Consider the following 6,110-nt stretch of genomic DNA (forward strand, 5'->3'; position numbering starts at 1 on the left):
TCGCCCAATCACTCGTGGTAAGTCTTCAGGCGACTTCCAAACCTTCACAAACTTGGTCACTCGGCGATCCACAATTCCTCTTGGATGCTCTAGACCATGACGCCTAACCGTCTGGAAGAAGCACAGTCTTCAAAGGTAACAAGCGTCGGATCCACGCAGGATCAATCTCTTCAGTGATGCTCAATCACTTGGGGTTTGTAGGTGTTTGGGTTTGGGTTTTTCCTCACTTGATGATTTTCGCTCAAAGTCCTCGGAGGATGGGTTGCTCTCAAATGACAAGTGTCAGTTTCTCTCGGAGCAGCCAACTAGCTAGTGGTTGTAGGGGGCAGCTATTTATAGCCTAGGGAGCAGCCCGACATGATAAGACATAAATGCCCTTCAATGATATGACCGTTAGGTGGATAGATATTTTGGGACAACTGGCGCACAGCACAGCAACAGTCAGAATTTTGAGTAGCAAAATCCTCAGGGCTATCATGTTCCTCACTGTGTAGGCAATCCGCACTGGCGAATTCCTAACTCCTCAGTCAGAACAAATTCCTCAGAGACCAGAAGAACTTCATCTCTGTCACTGAAGAATATGACTGGACTGTATGAGATTTCCAATGGCTTCATTCGAAGGGATTGGTAGGTGTAGGATTTTGAGTTGAGCATCACATGGAAATTTTTCCCTAGTATTTCCTCGACCCCTTTAATAGTACGGTGTTTCCTATGACTCAAGAAAGAGAAAATGAAACTACGAAAACAAAAGTCTTCACGCTTCATGTTCCTCGAATGAATACCAAGTCTTCAAGGTCACACCAATTTCTTCACTTTCAAAGTCTTCAGAAAGTCTTCAGAAATCCAAAGTCTTTAGTCGAAGAACTTCATTTTTAGGGGTCGACTTTCTCTGTAAAAATCAAACTCCTCATAGACTTATAGACCTGTGTACACTCACAAATGCATTAGTCCCTTAACCTATAAGTCTTCAATACACCAAAATCACTAAGGGGCACTAGATGCACTTACAGTACAAAATGTGTACTCTGAGATGATATATAACTTACGCGCAGAAATTTAAAATGCATCGTATGGTTACAAGTGTAGATGATAATATAAAGTACGTGAAGAACTGTGGAGCCAAACACCATATTGAAATGAGCACATAGATCATGTATTACACCCAAGATCTCCAGTTTAGGCGCAGAGAGGATATTTATTTGCGACGGTGAATAACTATAATCAAGGATCAACCTTTGAAGTGAAGGGGCATCTTGGATGATGAGCTGCCTTCCGTCAAAAGAAATTCCAATTCTGACAAGTTTAGGCGACTTTATTTGGAGATAACCGATTCTAACTGTGAAAACAAGCACCAAGCACTCCAGGGTAGGGCAATTGGAGTGGATGATGCTGTGCAATGAGGCCTCCGATATACGAACCCACACAAGTGAAAGTTTCTTGAGAAATGGGAGTCGAAGGTTTAGTACCAGATTGTCTGGTAGGTAGCACAACGCAAAGGTGGCGGTGTGGAGAGAGGAGGAAAACATCGAGATGGACATAGGTGCTGAGGGCCTAGGTACATGGCGTTTGGTATCTGGTAGGTGATTTCTGATGTCGCTTAAAGCTACGTCGGTATTTCCCCAAAGAGGAAGGGATGATGCAGCACAGCGGCGGTAGGTATTTCCCTCAGATATGAAACCAAGGTTATCGAACCAGTAGGAGAACCAAGCAACACAACGTAAACAGCCCCTGCACACAGATAAAAAATCCTCGCAACCCGACGTGTTAAAGGGGTTGTCAATCCCTTTCGGGGTACAGCGCCTCAAGTGGCAAACAGACATGAGATAAATTTGTAGTAGATTGATAGATCGAACACTAAACAAAATAAATAAAGGAAAATTGCAGCAAGGTATTTTTGTATTTTTGGTTTAATAGATCTGAAAATAAATGCAAGAGAAAAGTACATCGCAAAGGCAAATATATGAGAAAGAAGACCCGGGGGCCATAGGTTTCACTAGTGGCCTCTCTCGAGAAAAATAGCAAACGTTGGGTGAACAAATTACTATTGGGAAATTGATAGAACTTCAAATAATTATGACGATATCCAGGCAATGATCATTATATAGGCATCACGTCCAAGATTAGTAGACCGACTCCTTCCTGCATCTACTACTATTACTCCACACACCGACCGCTATCCAACATGCATCTAGTGTATTAAGTTCATGGAGAAACGGAGTAATGCAATAAGAACGATGACATGATGTAGACAAGATCTATCTATGTAGAGATAGACCCCATCGTTTTATCCTTAGTAGCAATGATACATATGTGTCGTTTCCCTTTCTGTCACTGGGATCAAGCACCGTAAGATCGAACCCACTATAAAGCACCTCTTCCCATTACAAGATAAATAGATCAAGTTGTCCAAACAAAACCCAAATATTGGAGAAGAAATACAAGGCTATAAGCAATCATGCATATAAGAGATCAAAGAAACTCAAATACTTTCATGGATATAAAAAGATATAACTGATCGTAAACTCAAAGTTCATGAAAGAAATCGAGTGAGCGGACCTGCTTGTGAGGCAAACATAGAGTAGCCATTTAGGACAGGATTCAACGGAGAGACATTGGGAAGCTAGGGTGAGCGAGTGCACACCCCGCCGTTTGCCGCTCCGGCATCGGCGGCCACATCAAACCGCCATCTCCACTCGTGTGGCGACGTCCACCTCCCCGCCCCATGCCCCTCCGGCTGTGGCGACCACCTTCCTGGTGTGCCTTGCACGAAGGCGCTGCGGCTCCAAACATGCTTGTCCCTCGTCGCTGTTGTTTGGTAATGTTCTTGCTCAAGAATCTTTCTGGTTGCAGATCGGTAGTAGCCCGCTGGTTGATGCATGTTGTTCTTCTGCCTTCCTTGATGCATTCCTTTGCTTGCATGCCTTCGTCTCCTTTTCTGTTCTTTTAGTTTTCCTGTGTAGCGGGTTTAGGCATGGATGGGTCGCGATTCTAGGATGCCATGCTTGAGAAGTACGGCTATGGCACCGTTGAGGTGGTCGCTGGCCGTAGTCGCCCCGCTGGAGTACTCGCCGTCGTGCTCAATGACGGCGTTTTCCTCTCGCCGGCCTTTTTTGCCCCCCTTCTCGTTAGCTGGTTTGGCGGGTTTGCCAATGGCTACTTTGTCAGGCCCCGTCAGCTGGGTTGCTTTCTCTTCCAGGTGGCACATGAGTGTATTGCCAAAGAGATAGTGCTCCACGATTGCTGGAGCTCTGGCTTGCTCCGCGTCAGGATGTCCCTCTCACCTTTGGAGCCTGCTTCTGGCCTATTGTCCTCATCATCCCAGCGGTTTGCTTTTAGCAGCACCTGGGCTTCCAACTCGTCTCGGCCATTGATCCTTGGGTCCCATCCCATGCAAAGCCATCTCGGTTCTGGTGTGCAATCGATTGCATCCTCTCTGTCAGCTGCTTGTGACCAGGTTTCCGGGGTGCTGGAGGGGGTTTTGCATGCCTCGGGCGACGGCTCCTCTCTTGGAATTTCCGAGGGTAATCAAGTGCCTGCGGACTTGGTTAACTTAACCCTACTGCACCCGCCGGCTTCCGCCCTCCCGGTCCTATTGGAGCCCGCTAGTTGCCACCCTCTTGTCGCTTCTCCTCGTTCCAGCTCGCCACCCAGCCACCTTTCTGCCTCTCATGCAGGCACGCACGGCCCCCAAATCGACCAAACAACCACCCCCCGTCACACAAATTATTTGGACGCCTTAGTATCTTGTAATCTGGTGCCATCAGGATCATCATGCACCTCGCGGCCTGCGCCGTATCCTTCCTTCAGATATGTCAAACCTAATGATCTTCATCGCCGCTGTTACCGATGTCTCTCACATAGTCATAGACGACGGGATTGTAGGGATCCGGCTGTCTGCTGGCTGTGTCGCAGGGTTGGACATCTCAGCTTCCAATGCCATATCCGCGTTTATGGTTCTACACCTGCCTGTCCTACTTATACTTGCCCCTCACCACCGCATGTCTCCCCATCCATCCAGAGTCCTCCTTCATCTACTCTAGCTCTGCCTCCTTCGCGCCCCACCTCCCAAACCCTCCCCCCTCCTCCCATGGAGCCTGTTGTTCGTGGCCATCCAACCTCGCTCGATGTCCACTACCCCATGATTCCTGACCAAAACACCCTTGTTTTCCTAGTCAACATCACACCACCCAGCCCAACTTCCTCCCTTGGCTCTGGCGCGTTTTCTAGCAACGGCTTGGCACTACAGCCGTCCGCTTTGCTGGGTCGGCTATGGGCACTATCTTTCTCGTCTTCCAGCGTGAGGAGGAGTAGCTGGCCGCGCTCTGTGCGAGCCCTCTTTTCGTTGGCTCCTGCACTGTCCGGATCCTTCCTCATGGTGCAGATGACAATGCCTTCTCCTTCAAGCACGTCATCAACCTCTCGCTGGAAAAGCTCCTGCTGGAGCTGTGGAACCGGCGCGGGGTAGCTGCGTCTGTCACCGGCTTCACCAGCATCCTCCGCATCGAGCATGCTTGCCTCTATGGCAGCGAGTTCTCGTGCATCTTCGCGCTGGTGAAGGTCAAAGCCCTCTAGCACATCCCCCCCACCTCACCTTCCACCGCTTCAACGGCGTCGGAGCCTATGCAGACGTTCTCATCAATGAGATATGGGACGTCACGTGCTCGCTTGGCGCTCCCTCTGCTCCGCCCCTTCCCCCGATGGACCGCCATGAGGATGGCAGCTCCAGCCAAGGTGGCAGTGCCCAGCTAAGGATGCTCCCCCGCCAAGGCCATGCACTTCCTCGTAGGGCGCGTTCGGGCGCGCTGCCCCTAGCCACCTGGTGGAGGAGGATGACATGGTGATGCGCGCTTATCGCACGTTCCTTCACCCGCATATCGCCTCTCCTGTAGACCTCATGGCAATGCTGAAGCTTTTCTTCAAGCCAAATCTCATCAAAATGTCCACCTTTCATCTTCCCACCGCTGAGCATATCGTCCATGAGGACGATCAACGTCACCGTATCTGTCCCATCCTCCTCGCTGCCGACGCCCACAAACCCGCGTCCTTGTTTCCTTTGACCCTGACACCATGAGCTTTTCCTTCAAGTTTGAGCTCAGCCACTGCCGCTCCGCCCTGGGCTGGATTCTGATGCGCCACCTCGTAGTGGATGACGGCTATTTCCCATCCTTTGATCTTCACTCTGAGCTACTCGCGCGGGAAAGCTGTCGCTCCCTGCTGTTCAAATTTCTACCCCAATCCGGCGATGGCAATATGTGCTCCTACACCCTGCCTTTGCTGCCTACAGTTGAAAGCAAGCACCCTCCCAAGCCCATCATGCCAGTTGGGCTGTTGCCTATAGTGGGCCCCTTCCTTTCCTTGGCCGAGGCTGCCATCCTGTCGGAGGACGTCTACTTCGTGGCCCATGCTCGGGTGCAGGCCCACCAAGTCCTCGTAGCCCGGTCCATCTACTCCAGGCCCATCAAACACTTGCCCCTGCTGGGTGAAGGGCTGCTCCCAGGTGGTGTTGTTTCCCCAGTGGTGGCCACTGACCTCAGGCATGGAGCCTGCTCGCTGGTCCCGGCTCATGTGGCAGCCACCTTCTGCAGCCGCGGGCACCACCGTCAGAGCCCCAGGCAGGGGATCTCCTTCCTTCCCCGCCTACACTGCAATTCCTCGGGCCCGTGGTGCTTGGCCCCGGTGCTTCCCCGCCATCTCCTCCTGAGGCAACAGATCAGGATGCGCTCCCCCGGGATCAGACACCCGATCCCCTCTTGCTGGAGCTGGGGCTCAGGAGCGCTACGCGTGCTGGGCCTGGCAACCCAGGCCGCCTCAAGGAGCTGGTCATCGCTGGTGGTGCTGTGGTGGCGGCGCCACGCTCTCCTCGCCGCAGCCCTCGGATTCTGCAGTTGTATAATGGTGAGCGTGTTGGCTCTGTTGAGAGAGCCTCCAAGAGGAAGGCGGCAGCGTCTAGTGCCGTCTTTGCAAGCGCTCTAGGCAGGCACTCCTGATCTCCTGAAGGCCGTCGCAAGGTGGCCAAGGTGGCTGCAGTGGCTGGCCTGCTGAAGCTTCCCCTCTCCGTCACCCCTAGGCCGCTTACCAGGGGTAAGCTCAAGCAGCTGGCAAGATGCTGC

This window comes from Triticum urartu, chromosome 2, assembly GCF_003073215.2.
Source record: "Triticum urartu cultivar G1812 chromosome 2, Tu2.1, whole genome shotgun sequence".
NCBI classification, from domain to species: Eukaryota; Viridiplantae; Streptophyta; class Magnoliopsida; order Poales; family Poaceae; genus Triticum; species Triticum urartu.